Source organism: Capsicum annuum, chromosome 4 (genome assembly GCF_002878395.1).
Source record: "Capsicum annuum cultivar UCD-10X-F1 chromosome 4, UCD10Xv1.1, whole genome shotgun sequence".
Taxonomy (NCBI): domain Eukaryota; kingdom Viridiplantae; phylum Streptophyta; class Magnoliopsida; order Solanales; family Solanaceae; genus Capsicum; species Capsicum annuum.
In genome coordinates this window covers 142,144,482-142,161,518 of record NC_061114.1, presented here as the reverse complement: position 1 = coordinate 142,161,518, position 17,037 = coordinate 142,144,482, and positions in this window count along the sequence as shown.

Sequence of the window (17,037 nt, the reverse complement as noted above, 5' to 3'; positions counted from 1 at the left end):
CAGTGTCTTAGGGAGTCTAAAAAGTCGCATTGCATAGAGTCTTATGCATGGGTGTGTAGCGCGCCACACATATGGACAGGAGGCTATGAGATGTTTTAGGAAAAGTTTCCCTTCTTTCAGTATTCACATCATGCAAGTGAGAATGATCTCAAGTTACAATCTCAGTCTAATCTGCTTCTTCCTTTTGTTCACAGAACATGCCTCCCAAAAGGGCTGATGAAAGAAGAACCAGAAACCATTCAGCTGCTCAGCCCATTCAGGCAGATCCCCTGGACTAACATGTCTCTCGCACAGAATTCAAAGCTGATTCACTACTCTAGCCAATTAAGTTATAGCCCAAAATGAATGGCCAGCTGCTGTTCTGGCTAATTCGGTGGCCAATACTACTACAACTAGAATTTAGGACTTCACCTGAATGAATTCTCCTTCCATTACGGGATCTAATTCAGAAGAGGATCCACAAGAGTTGTTTGATCAGGTTCAGATAGTCACAAATATCATGGGAGTGACTTCCAGTGAGAGTGCTGAGTTAACCGCCTATTAGCTACAAGATGTAGCCCTTACATGGTTTAAGGAGTAGAAGATATATAGAGGTATAGATGCAGAGCCCATTGAGTGGGAAGAGTTTGCTACTGCCTTTCTAGACAGATTCTTTCACTTAAAACTGAGAGAATCTAAATTGTTAAAGTTCATTAATCTCAAGCAAGGTAGTATTAGTGTAAAAGAGTTTTCCCTCAAGTTTACCAAGTTAGCCAGGTATGCTCCCCATGCAGTAGAAGACAATAGGTCCAGAATGTGCAAGTTTGTATCTAGTGTATCATATATTATGGTTAAGGAATACAGAACAGAGATGTTCATTGAAGGGATGGACATATCTAGGCTTATTTAGGCTTATGGTCGATGATCAACAGATTGAAAGGCAGAAACTTAAAGAGAAGGAGAGGGAAAATAAGAGGGCGAGAACAGGTAACTTTAATTTAAATTAGCCTAAGTCAGATGGGGGTAACTATTCCTAGTTTTGTCCAAAGTCTTTATTTCCATCTCCATCTTTAGCCAGTGTACCGATGACCTAGGATAGCTTAAGTAATGGTCGTACTAATCAATTTTGCAGAGATTGTAGTAAAAACTATTAGGCAGAGTATAGGGCTGGTAGTAATATTTGATATGGTTATGGGGAACCGGGCCATAGGCTCAGGGTGTGTTGAGTAGATATTCAGAGAGGTAGGGATATGCGCCATTATGGTCAGTCTCATCAGTCACCAGTTTAGTCCAGTCGCCCAAATCAGCAGGGCTTCTCTTCCAGTGCCACGTACGGTCAGCATCTAAATAGATTTTATGCACTTTAGTCTAGATAGGATTAGGAAAGTCCTCCTAATGTGATCACTGGTAAGTTACAAGTCTCCCAGTTATATGTTTATTCCTTATTAGATCCATGAGCTTCTTTATATTCTTAACTTTATACATAGCAGTCCATACTAAGGTTAAACCCTAAAATAGAAGTAGGGGTATTTATTTAGTGACCTATGAGTGTAGAATGAGGACTTTAAGCTAAGGGGAAGACGGTGGTATTGTACATGGTAGAAGACCATGCATATTTACAGTTTCTAATATAAGGAGTTCCAGTTAACTCTGTAGCACTAATCAAGTTTTATAAGTTGAAAAATTGAAAACTCAAGTCATGCAGTTCATGACACATGTATTCATGTTTCCTAGTATGATCAGTTCTTATGACTCATGTTACACTCTAAATGGTCTGTGAAGTTCAGTTAATGCCATGTGTCCCTCAGGCCACAGTAGTGTGTTGAAGTCATTTAGTCGTCCTTTAGTTAGATGGTGTCTCATACATCATCACAGTCTTCCTTAAACCTACTAAGTCCCATATTCAGTACCATTACAAACTTGATATCAGTTACAATCTCATAGCATTCTCATGTAAGTCATGTATTTCATAAATTGATTTTATCCATGTAATCAAGCATCAGATATGCATGTTTAGTATGTAAGTTCAGTCTACCAGGCAGTCACATAATCTTATTTTAGTTGTGCATGTATAGCTCAGTACGTAAACTCAGTCTATCCATAATCTCTCATCTTAACTAGCTACATTCGAGGACGAATGTTCCCAAGGGTGAGATATTGTAATACCCCGTATTTCCCTAGCCAAGATTAACCCTCTGTAAGTGGGTTATCCTAAATAAAATTTTTGGAACACTCAGTAATTTTAAGATTCAAGACAGCCACTGCTTAGAAAATTTAATTAGCCTTCAAACAATATATAATTCGCCTAAATCCAACGACCTGGTAAGAAGTTATGGCAATTTTAAGTTTCAATCATTAAACATTGTCATTTAGGAAAGAAGCGCGTTGCGGAGTATGTCAAAATAGAAATTGCCAATTTCCAGTGTACCAATGCGATTGTCAAAATAGACTCAGTTCACAATTGTCAATTTCCAGTGTACCAATGCAATTCAACCGCATCTCAGTGCACTTTCAGTTCACAAAGAAAGTGTCGACGCGTTACCACCGCATCGCACCACCATGCAATTTCCTAGTTGTCAATTTACAGTAACATAATGCGATAGCACCGCGTTGCGCCAGGGATCCAGGTCAAAATAATTTCAGAAAAAAATTAAAGTTGCACCCACGGTTAATTTAACGCCCCTAAATCTCATCACGGAATGTCACTCAGTGCTTAAGGCTACAAATAGCCCCAAGCTAACCCTTTGAGCCTTCTACTACTTCTTAAACCTACCTTAGGATAAATAAGTCAAGAAACAACACTATATTATATTAAATCTAAACTAAAATAATCATCTCAATGTCATGTACTAAAAATAATCTGGATGACTTCAGCTGCTAGTCTAGTCTAGTCCGACAAGCCTCTACTTACTAATGAACTAGAGAGTCATTGCGATAAATCCCCAACTGATAAGACTAATCTGAAAGTAATAACAACTGATACAAATATAAAAATCTAAGAAATAGGTCCTCGAACTGACACTGCTGAGACGGAGCACCTGAACTGATATTATGAGACAATGTAGCACACAGAGGTATATGTGGATCAGTAATTTGAGGATGTACTTAGCATGTATGGATGCATGAAATATGTAAAACAACATCACTATAGTTTATAAAATCATGCATGCTAATTCAAATGTCTGACATAGCTTGAATAACACGAAATTAGAAGATATAAAGCAATGAATAGTAAAACATATAATCTGAATCTCATGAGCCATTACAATTAGCTCTAAAGTCTTTATTATTTTCTTGTTCTCAAATCATGTAAGCTAGGTGAAATCTAAAACTCATTCTGTATAGTAAATATTTTATCTCAGCAAACCATTGTAAAAGTGGGGAACTTCTATTTGGCAGGTTAGTCTAACCAACATAGACCATGTGAGCACCCATTAGTCCAACGTTTAGCCCTTTTAGATAGTGCTATTCGACCCTTGCAATCGGAATAGAACATTCTAATCTGTGTTATCACAATCTAAGTCATCCACATAGAAGTGGGAATTAATATTTGTACCTACGATGGCATGTAGTTTTGTGGAATATAGGGCACACTAATCCCACACTTCCCGCTCGGTGCTAAATACTACTCCCAATCTTATGCTCAAAATCTTTAAGAAAATTCACTGTAAAATTAATCTATTAGTTTATAATGGAAACTAGCTATAAATTTGAAATCTGAATCTGTAAAGTGGATTTCAATTGCATAGTGACCAAAAGGTCAAATCTTTGCTCAATAATCTTTCTCAAAAAAAAAAAAAATCATAGGGTGCTTATAGCACAACAATACTCAAAATAAAAATATTAAATAGGACTTAATTACCCATGTATTGATATCATGATAAAACATCTAAGAATGCATGCTTGATAACATGATCATTCGTAAATAATATTAAAATCTAAAAATTTTAGTAATGCTCACAAAAGTACTCATAAAATTTCAACTTCTAAAGCATTGAAAATATCATAATCTCATGAACAACAACATAGGGTATAAAGTCAAACTTAATTTCATAGGAAACATGTAAAGTCATATATTTTAGTAAATAACCATAAATTTTGTGCACAAGAATGGAAGGATTATTCTTGTTCAAACCCCACATACCTTGAATTATGGACATTGAATAAGCTCTAGGTTTTGGGATGCTATTCGTACAATTGATGGGTGCTTCTTGTAGCTCTCTTTGTGGGGATTCTAAATCTAGAAGAATTATTGAAAACTGACGGTTGAATTTTGAGTTCTCTTGAAATTTAGGTTGAAACCCTAAGGTGTGTTCTTGATTAAAATTGATGAAAGTGACAATAATTTGGAGTTATGGTGATTAATTCTGTGTTAAGGATGAAAAGGGAATGCAAAATACCCTTCTTGACCTTAATGAGTAAGAGAAGGATGGTGAAATTTTCCTGGGGGGAGTTCCCAGGGCGGTGCCCTGCCTAGACTGGGGGAGAACCCTGGGCGGCGCCCTGCCTAGACCAGGGGACTACCCTTGGCGGAGCGGACTTAGCACCTTTAGCTACTGGTTTGGCATACTAAACATGCCCTTAAGCTCATCTAAAAATTCTATAGCTCACCCAAGATGTACTCATGATTTTCCCCATCGCGTATCAATAAAAAACCAAGAAACAGAGGTCGGAAAGGTCATAAAATAATTCATCCAAGTTTGAAGGATCAAAAATAAACTGTGTTGAACACTTAGATAAAATTCTAAGTATAAGGATTTACTTGACATGATCTAAAGGGTTAGATGATGAGGAAAAACTTGCGGGGTTTTATAATATCTCTCCCTTGGGAACATTCATCCTCGAATGTCGCTTGTTAGGATAAGAATATAGAGAAAACTAACGATACACAGCTGAAAACAATTGTTAATCCGAATCTACATCATTCTAAACTCTTGAGTACTTTAGAGAATTAAGGAAAAGTAATACCTTCGGCTAGATCTGAATTTGCAGAGAAGAGGTATGGGTACTTGTCTCGTATGTCTGCTTTCGATTCCTATGTAACATACTCAACTGACTGGTTCCCCCACAAAACTTTGACAAAGGGAACTTTTTGTTCCTCAGTTTATGGATCTGGTAATTCAGGATCTCTACTGGAATCTCATCAGATGAAAGACTATTCGAAACATCAGGGCTCTCCGAAGGATTTACAACAAAAGAATCACAAATGCACTTTTTAAGCCTAGAGACATGAAAGACAGGATGAACAGCTGACAAGTATGCGGGCAACTCAACCTCATAAACTACTCTCCCATAACGGGGACTAAGCTTCCCCTTTCTGCCAAATCTATTCACTACTTTCATGGGTGAAATCTCCAGGTACACTAAATTAATTACTTCAATCTCAAGTTCCTATCTCGTCACATCTGCATATTACTTCTGACGACTTTGGGATGTACTCAACCCCACTCTAATAAACTTGACTTTCTCCATAGTCTCAAACACTGCATAAGGCCCAACCAATGTAGCCTCACCCACTTCGAACCAACCTATGGGTGATCTACATCTTCTACCATAAAGAGCCTTAAATGGGGCCATCTGAATGCTAGCATAAAAACTGTTGTTATACCCAAATTCAATCAATGGCAAATGCTCATCCCAACTACCCTTGAAATCAAGAGCACAATCTATCAATATATCTTCTAAAGTCTGGATGGTCCTCTTAGCCTGACTATCTATCTGTGAATGAAAGGTGGAACTAAGATAAACTTGGGTACCAAGACCCTTCTGAAAAGTTCTCCAAAACTGAGAAGTAAACTAAGTACCCCTATCTGAGATGATAGATAAGGGAACTCCATAAAACCTGACTAACTCTTGGATATACAACTTAGCATAATCCTTAGCTGTATAAGATGTATGTACTAGCAAGAAATGTGCTTAGTCAACCTGTCTACAACAACCCAAATTGAATCATGACGACAACGCAAAAATGGTAAACCAGTCATGAAATCCATATTCACCTCTTCCCACTTCTAAGTAGGAATGCCAAACTCTTGCATTTTACCACCAGCTCTTTGGTGCTCTACCTCAACCTGTTGGCAAATTGTAAACTTCATCACAAACTTCGCTACATCTTTCTTCATACCACTCCACCAATAGATTTCTTGTAAATCATGGTACATCTTTGTATCAGCGGGATAAATAAAATAGCCCGTGCGATGCTCTTTGGCATTAATCCTCTGCCTCAAACTACCAACACAGGGAACACATACTCTATCCTAAAACCTCAACAAGCCATCTCTTCCTTAGGAGAAAAGCTTCACCTTTTGTTCTTTAATTGACTCTTTCAGTTTGACTAAATTAAAATCCATATCTTTCTTCTATTCCACTTCTGAATCCAGAAAAGATTCGGAACCACTTTGATCCATACATTAGCCTTAGCTGAATCAAGCACCCTAACACCCAGTCTATCCAAATGATGCACTTCACGAGCTCACTACTCCTTACCTATCTCTATATGAGCAACACTGCCCATAGACAACCTGCTAAGGGGATCTTCCACTACATTTGACTTACCCAAATGATACAACACACTCATATAATAATCTTTTAGCAACTCTAACCATCTCTTCTTTTTACGATTTATCTCCCTCTGAGTAAACATATATTGTGAACTTGTATGTTTCATAAGCACATCAACATGAACACCATATAGACTAAGTCTCCATATTTTCAAAGCAAAAACTACCGCAACTAATTCAAGATCATGGGTTGGGTAATTCTTTTCGTGATGCTTTAACTGTGTAGAGGCATAGGCTATAACCTTACCTCTCTGTATCAAAACACAACCCAAACCTACTCTAGAATCATTAAAATACATGACAAAACCATCCGTACCATTGGGCAATGTCAACAACGAGGCTGAAATGAGTCGAGTCTTCAACTCCTGAAAACTCTTCACACAAGAATCTGACCATAGGAACTTAACTTTCTTTTGGGTCAGTCTAGACATAGGAGATGCAATAGATGAGAAACCTTCAACAAAGAAACGGTAATAGCCATCTAGACCCAAGAAACTTCTAATGTCAGACAGAGAGATAGGTCTAGGACAATTTTTTATAGCTTCTGTCTTTTAAGGATCAACTCTAACGCCTTCGGCTAAAATAATATGACCCTAAAAAGCTACTGAACTTAGCCTAAACTCACACTTGCTGAATTTGATGAATAATTCATGATCTCTAAGAGTTTGCAAGATAGTTCTAAGAAGTTCTGCATGGTCAGTACTTTAAAGAATGTACAGAGTATGTGGGGGTGCAATGAAATATTATAAATAATATCATAAATGATTATGAAAATCATGCATGCTGATGATAACAACTTTCTTCACTTGAATTAACTGAAATATATTCCGTATAAATCATCAATAGTAATACAAGCATTATAAATCTCATAAATCATTATACTTAACTCAAACTCTTTAAATCATGACTTAGAGTGACTCGGTAACTCATGAAACTTAAACTATTATGGACTTGGGAGTTTCTTATAACCGACATAACTACACCATATGAGCCACATGGAGTCCAACGTTTTACCCTCCTAAGGAGAGAACCCCACATTGGTGGGGCTGTCGTACTCTTGCCAAGGAGTACAACCTCAATTTCTCAATCACAATCCCATACTCGACCTCTGACCCACAATCATCAATATCAATCCTACGGTGGCACATAATTTTGGGGAAATACCATATTTCCCGCTCAGTGCTAAATACTCCTCCCATACTCAGCTCAGAATTTATTAGGAAATCCACCTTAATCAATATCAATTCGTGGGTCCATTATAAAGACCAAAACATAAATATGTATCTCATCGGTAAATTATATACAACAGTGGATTCCTAACTTGACTTAAAATCAAATAATCTTTCTCAACATCAAGATGTATCAATTCAGAATTTATTAGGAAATCCACCTTAATCAATATCAATTTGTGGGTCCATTATAAAGACCAAAACATAAATATGTATATCATTGGTAAATCATATACAACTGTGGATTCCTAACTCGACTCAAAATCAAACAATTTTTCTCAACATCAAGATGTATCAATTCATTTAGTCATGACAACAACAATAAAAGGAAATATCAAGACTCATTATAACTCAATCTTATGAATCAATATACTCAATAATCAAATTTTTCATAAGGAAGCTTAAAGATTGACACATGTCTTGAAAGCACTTGAAATATCAACTCATGGTAGAACATGAAATTCACAGTATTAACTATCAAGTCATAATTTGGAAGTTGTAAAATAATCATGTATCAAAAACTTCAAGAAAACATCATAAAACTCATTCTCATAGAAAAGCTTAAATCATGACTCTTGTCTCAAATCATTCGGAAATCATGAACTCATAATAATAATATTCAACTCATGGCATAAGTTCTCAATTTAAGCAATAAAATGATGAAATAGTCATGTGTATCAATATTGAATTTCTCAAATGTCATAATTCATTAATAAAGTAATTTGGGTGTAAACCCACTTTGCAAAATCATGGATTTCAATAGTAGAAATTAAATCTTTGGGCACAAGAACGAAAGAGTTGTTCTTGTTTAAACCCCACATACCTTGATTATGGATTGGAATGAAGAAATTTTTTATAGAATCCTTTTCCACTTCTTGAGTTAGGGTTCTTGATGCTTTTGACTTGGGTACCTTCAATCTTGAACAAATTTATAAAACCTACGGTTGGATTCTTGATGTTCTTGGGAAATTTTGATTGGATTTTTCAGAGAGAACCCTAGTATTCTTGATGAAATGGAAGAAGAATGAAGTTTTCTTCTTTACTTGGATATATATAGAGGGTCAAAATGGGTAGAAAACACAAAAATACCCTTTTAAAAATGCCCCTTAATTGCTGAAAAAAAAGGCTGACGACCTCCGTGATAGGCCATCACGAAATGTCGTCACAAAAGGGTCAAATTTTTTATTTTCTGCCTAAGTCTTATGTCATCGTCAGAAATATCATCAGAAAGTGACGACGTCGTCAGAAATGGCATCAGAAACGTGATAGCCCGTCAGAACCGTCGTCACCGTTTTCCAGTTTGACCATGTTGGAGTAAAATGGGCATAACTCTTTGCTCCGATATCGAATTTTGGAGAAATTGGTATCGTTGGAAATCTAATTCTATTATATATATGTTGATAGGTCATAACCTCAAAAATTCCATGTTTAATGAGAGATATGCTTGTTTGAAGTTGACTATACCAATATCCTTCCCAAGAACTCAATTGGTAAGGAATATTTTCATTCGACCAATCGTTAGGACATCTTTAAGGCCTTAATACACACCTTCCTTGATTAGAAAACAACCAAAGCACTATAATTTATTTCTCTAGATCTTGATTCATGGTTTCACTATTGGTTAGAGTCTCGGGGAATTACAAAATGGCTCTAACTTCCTCTCCGGGTGTCCAATTCGGGTGAATCTTATGTCGATGGAAAGCTTATCCAATTCTCCACATGATCGAGAGTTGAATTTAGGGAAATACAGCATGAGATAAATAAAAATAAATTTGGAAGTCATCTATATTCACTCAAAAGATGGATTTAGGCATAAGAAACGATCGAGGTATTACAATATCTCCCTCTTGGAAACATTGGTCCTCGAATGTTTCTTTTTAGCCAAGAATATAGAGAAAACTGAAGACACATAGCTAAAACAAATGGCAAATCTAAATCTATATCTTTCTACACGTTGAAGTACTTCTTCGAATGTATAAACTCATGATAAGAATAGCTATACAGGTAGATCCGAGACTGGAAAAAAAATTTATAGAGGACAACTGTAATTCTTGACTGAATCTGAGCTGATTTGCCTTCTTCCTATATTAAAGAGTGGGATCATACTAAGAGTTTAGAATTCACTTGATGTGATAAGGGTGTAATCGTACTCATAGACAATGAAGAGATAATTTCTGCAGACATAGGTCATGAGAAACAAGGATAAGACTACATAATGGGTATTATATAGTCTGGACTAGAATACTTGGAAAACAAAGATAGTTCAATGAATGCTCACAGACTGAATCACAATTGTATATCCAAATCTGAAACAGATGCCTGATACACATATTGAACTGAATTTGTAGATTTTGGACACTCATACCTATGAAATTTCGAGTGGTAAGACCAGACAAGTTGGAAAAAAATGGAAAACCATAGAAATCTATCTGCCAAATTTTAAAAATTGGTTTGCTAGCTATGCAAACTGAATCGTACTAGATACTCATACTTGAGTAGAGGATTTCTTCAACACCCTCCCAAGGAATTCTAATGGTCTGAAGGAGCAAAGAACTTTAGGCAAGATCTAAACAAGACATCTGAATTAGAGATCATAAAATTACCATAATCCCATAACTTGAAACCTAAACCTATGAATCATAAGCCAGGATAAAAGTACTAAGCTTCAAGCAAGGCAACTCCTTACTCTCAACTCAACCACATTACTCAAATACTCTCTCGACTATACTATACTTTTCTAATACTATATTTGATCAATTTGATTTACAATCCTCACATGACCCTGATACTTCCATCTACTCATATCCCCTCGAACCAAACCCCCTCATTGTTTTCATGCATAACCTAGAACCACAAGATTCGCCACAAAATTCCATTATGAATCATGAGCTCCCACACATCTACATTCTTACAACCTCTCACTTCAAGAGTAATTCTCATTACCACTTTAACAACTCCAATCCACCTAGCACTAGCCATTTACTAATGTGCAAGACACCTATCTGCATGCACACAAACACGACATTCAAGCCTATCTTCATAACCATATGCACATTCCTAATCAAACACTTATAAAGCCTCTTCTTCATAACCTACACACCTCTTATGAAGAAAATTTCTATGCACTCATCTTAACCACACCTGACATATTACTTGCTAATCGAGTCCTACACAAATACTTTACTCGAATATTCCTTCCAACTCATGGAATTACAACTCATGGAATTACACAAAATGAACACACCACAATCTTCCCAATCATAATACATTAAAATTCAACTAACCATAACATGTATCAAAGACTTAGCCTCAATCTTGCTTCACATTACCGCCAAACCAAAGTAGGCATGGCACCCTCTATCATTGATAAGGAAATATTGCTTCTTTCCTGACTAAACAACTATTCACCACCACTATCTTGAGTAAGGAAAGATAACTAAAAGATTAGAGTATGAGGATCTGACACATGAATAGATACTATAAATAACTTGACACTCAACTAAGGCTTGAGGAATAGAGGATTTAACATTATTAACCCATCAAAGAAATACGGCCAGGGGACATGTATGATATGAATCTGAATTCCTTTCTTGCTGATCATTAAAAGTAGCGCTTTAACATTGGAACTGAACATATAACAAAGCTTGAGTACATAAGTCATGTGTTGCATGACCTAAATTGGGAATTCATAACTGTGAATTGTGATTCCAACCGGTGAAAGGTCTGAGACTCCACATTTTGGTAACTAAGTGAGGACAGGATTTTTTTATGGCATGTCTGGACATGAATCATGATCATGGAATCAAAATGCAAATCATGATAAATATAGGAATGACTGAAAATACTAAAGTAAAAATAGGTCGAGCAGTATCCCTTCTCACAGCTATTCCACAACTTATTAGCATACCCACTAGAACCTGACAACCTAACCTGGTCACTTGTTCTACTATCTCCCTTTAGACTAAAGCCATCACACTTCTTGAGTCAATTATTAGGAACATCGTTCATTGCCTAACTAGTCTTCCTCCACCTAGATACTCCATGATACTTACTAATTACGCCACATACAATGAACCTAGAAAAAATAAAGAAGCCCCACAGAACCTTGGGCAAGATTTCTCACCAAGAACATAAAATCAAACTTAATTATAAGTTGATCAAACTCAAGCTCTCGTATACACTGTCCAAGCCCATTAGATCACTTCCCTGTAACTAGCACCATTAACCAAGAAATCATCACATCTACCTTCATAGCCACCATTCATCCAAGCTTAATGCCTAGCGCTCAGCATAACTTATAACTCTACCTCACACATACCATTCTCACTTGGAAACTATAAAACAAAATGTCAATAAACACTAGTCCACTTAAACCCCCTAATAACAATAATTGGTCATAATCATATAGCCTTTCTCATTTATAATCCATCAATATGCCCTTCATCTACCCAACATTACTATATATCGTTCATACACAACTTAACTTAGTTCATATCTCTCTAAGCCTCAACTTAACTTTTCCTTGCAATATCAGGAGCATCTAAGTTAACAACACTCATCAACTAAGTATCATCATCCATAACTTATACTTATCTTGTGAAACATACCATTAATAACTCTTTTCAAACCTTAAGCAAACCATTATTTACCTCCACCAATAGCTTCTTCTCTTGCTTTCATGAGCTGACACACAAGAACAATATAACATCATCACTAACTCGATCACATGCAAAATACTCAGCTATACATACTTTCAATAAATCACACTTTTCACCCTTTCTTTCCATTACACCTCTAAACCAGTTCTAACCAGCACGAGGAAACAAGATACACAAGGAGTCGCTAGTGAATCAAAATAGGTCTCACCCGGCTTCATTAATCTTTGATTTACATTTTGAAAAAAAATTGAGATGGATAGCAAACCAATTATGCTAGTGAATCGAAAGAGCCCCACACGGCTTCACTAGACTTTCAATTCCAACATCATGAAGATAACAAGGTTACAAGAGATAGAAACTTACCATACAATATTTGATAATCTAATAATACACATCTTACTCTGTCATAACTGAAAGAATCATAAGGGAGAAGGCATAACATTGAACTTAGGAATCTTATAACACGTTGGTAAGCTCTTCTCAGGCCGCTTTATCAGACTTCTGAAATTTCTCTCTTATAAGTCTGAAATCATTATCAGAGAGAGTAAATTGGAACTCGCTGATCATGTTACCTCAGGAATAATACATAGATAAAGAAGTATAGATTATCAATATGGATTATGAGAAGGAAATCTGGAAATGCAACTGACTTAGGCTTATTGTACAATTTATAAGCAAAGCATGATACGACACTAATAGGGTACTTTCTAGCTCATTTACAACTTTACAACTATCTGTGGGGACTATTTAAGAAAGTGCTATCAACAAAAAACTGAGTTTGACTGTCTCTAATACCTTGAAAAAAAGGTGGGGATGCCCCGAATAGGGTAAGATGAGTATCTATATAAGTTTCTCAACGAACCTTTATATAGCGCGATCTAAGACTTGAAAGAATAGAGACCTTTCCTAAATGTCTTGTAGCCTCTAGAAGAAAAGTACAGAATTCTTCGTATCGTTCTGCCAGACTCTACTACACACGGCTTCATAGACACCGTAGGACACTTGAATACTGTGCTTTTATACCAAGTTTGTAATGTCCCAAAATTTGGATCCTAGGACGTCACACGGTGCTTAGGGGTGCAAGTGACCCCAAGCTAACCCTCCTGCTGGCATAACTTATAAACAATTGGATAAAATGCTTAAATCTATATAAAGTTAGCAAAAATATAGAACTTCTCTGAACTTGATCAATATAAACATGAACTTTACAATATTACAAATCTACTTCTACAAATGAAACTAAAACTGAATACATCAAATTCTACTGACTATCTATGAACCCTCTACCGGTACTGACTTCAGATAGATGGGTCATGACACCCAACTACCTAATATTAATACAACTAAAGTAAGAAAAATACAACACTTCTCGAACTATATAACTGACTCATGTCGTCGAAGAGAAAGGACTCATCACCTGCTGATTGGAAGCTGCAAACTGACTGAATACGGTATCTGCGCTATAACTTGTACCTACATTATAAGGCACAGTAAAATAAAGAAATATATGGGGGTCGGTACTTTAAGGAATGTACTGAGTTTGTGGGGGTGCAATGCACCATTATAAATAATATCATAAATGATTATGAAAATCATGCATGGTGATGATAACAACTTTTTTCGCTTGAATTAATTGAAATATATTTCGTGTAAATCATCAATAGTAATACAAGAATTATAAATCTCATAAATCATTATGCTTAACTCAAACTCTTTAAATCATGACTTAGAGTTACTCGGTAACTCATGAAACTTGAACTCTTGTGGACTTGGGAGTTTCTTATAACCGATATAACTACACCATGTGAGCCACATGGAGTCTAACGTTTTGCCCTCCTAAGGAGGGAACCCTACACTGGCGGGGCTGTCGTACTCTTGGCAAGGAGTACAATCTCAATTTCTTAATCACAATTCCATACTAGGCCGCTGGCCCACAATCATCAATATCAATACTATGGTGGCACGTAGTTTTGAGGAAATACCATATTTCTTGCTCGGTGCTAAATACTTCTCCCAGACTCAACTCAGAATGCATTAGGAAATCCACCTTAATCAATATCAATTCGTGGGTCCATTATAAAGACCAAATCACAAATATATATCTCATCGGTAAATCATATACAACTGTGGATTCCTAACTCGACTGAAAATCAAACAATCTTTCTCAATATTAAGATGTATCAATTTATTTAGTCATGGCAACATCAATAACTTTGAGGAAATATCAAGACTCATTATAACAACTTAATCTTATGAATCAATATACTCAATAATCCAATTTGTCATAAGAAATCTTAAATCTTGACACATATATTGAAAGCACTTGGAATACCAACTCATAGTAGAACATGAAATTCACAATATTAAATATCAAGTCATAATTTGGAAGTTATAAAATAATCATGTACCAAAAACTTCAAGAAAACATCATAGAACTAATTTTTGACTCTCAATCTCAAATATCAATATTTACATATATTCAATAATAAAAATTCTCATAGAAAAGCTTAAATCATAACTCTTATCTCAAATCATTCAGAAATCATCAACTCATAATAATAATATTCAACTCATGGCATAAGATCTCAATTCATGAAATAAAATAATGAAATAGTCATGTGTGTCGATCTTGAATAGCTCAAATATCATAAATCATTAATAAATTAATTTGAGTGTAAACTCACTTTGCAAAATCATGGATTTCAATATTAGAAATTAAATCTTTGGGTACAAGAACGAAAGAAGTATTCTTGTTCAAACCCCATATACCTTGATTATGAATTTGAATGAAGAAACTTGTTATAGACTCCTTTTCCACTTCTTGAGTTAGGGTTCTTGATGCTTTTGACTTGGGTACCTTGAATCTTGAACCAATTTATAAAATCTATGGTTGGATTCTTGATATTTTTGGGAAATTTGTATTGGATTTTTAAGAGAGAAACCCTAGTATTCTTGATGAAATGGAAGAAGAATGAAGTTTTCTTATTTGCTTGGATATATATAGTGGGTCAAAATGGATAGAAAAGACCAAAATACCATTTTAAAAATGCCCCTTAATTGCTGGAAAAAAAGGCTGACGACATCCGTGATAGGCCGTCAGACCTGTGAAAAGCCATCACGAAATGTCATCACAAAAGCCTTGAATTTTTTATTTTCTAAGGCTGACGATGTCATCAGAAATGTTTTCTGAAAGTGACGACATCATCAGAAATGGCATCAGAAATGTGAAAGCCTGTCAAAACCGTTGTCACCGTTTTCCAGCTTGACCATGTTGGAATAAAATGGGCATAACTCTTTGCTCCAAAATTGGATTTTGGTGAAATTAGTATTGTTGGAAAGATAATTCAATTATTTATCTGTTGATTGGTCATGGGATCAAAAATTCCAAGTATAATGAGAGATATGCTCGTTTGAATTTGACTATACCAATATCCTTCCCAAGAACTCAATCGGTAAGGAATATTTTCATTCACCCAATCGTTAAGACATCTTTAAGGCATAAATACACACCATCCTTGATTAGAAAACAACCAAAGAACTATAATTTATTTCTCAAGAACTTGATTCATGGTTTTACTTTTGGTTAGAGTCTCGGGGAATTACAAAATGGCTCTAACTTCCTCACTGGGTGTCCGATTTGGGTGAATCTTATGTCGATGGAAAGCTTATCCAATTCTCCATATGATCGAGAGTAGAATTTAGGGAAATACAAGATGAGATAAATAAAAATCAATTTAAAGTCATCCATATTCACTCAAAAGATGGATTTAGGCTTAAAAAATGATTGGCGTATTACATAGTCTATACACATATACAAAGAACCATTTTTTTACAAAATAGGATATTTGTGCCTCAAGGAAAACCACTGGGCCTTATGATACCTATATCTAGAAGATATTTGAGTTGATCTTTCAACTCCTTAAGTTTGGCGGTTGCCATATGATATGGAGAAATAAAAATAGGTTGTGTGTTGGGAAGAAGGTCAATCCTAAACTCAATGGAGGTACCCTTAGGAGATCTACTAGAAAAAAATTAGGAAACTCATTAACTATATTGACTGACTGGAGAGTTAGAGTGTTAGACTTAGTTTCTTTAACTCGTACTACATGATAAATCCAACCTTTCAAAATCAACTTTCTGGCTTTGAGATAGGATATAAAATGACTTTTGGGAGATATAGATTTCAAGACCAATCAAAGACTGGCTCATCAAGAAACTACAATTTAACCATACGGGTATGATAATCTATAAATGCATAACAAGAGTGAAGCCAATCCATACCCAGAATAATATTGAAATTGACCATATTCAATTCTATCAAATCAAATAATATGACTCTATAAAGAACAATAACAGGACACTTTTTATAAACTTGCTTAGTAATAACAGACTCACCTACTGGGTAGAAACTAAGAAAGGCTCAGGGATTTTTTTGGAACTTATCTAAAAATTCACAGCCACCAGCAGCATCACATAAGAAAAACTTAGCCTAGGGTCCAACAATACATACACATCGAAATGAAAGACATGAAGCATACTAGTAACAATATCTGGTGAATCCTTCTGCTCCTGGCGAGATGGTAAAGCATAAAAATAATTCTAAAATTAACC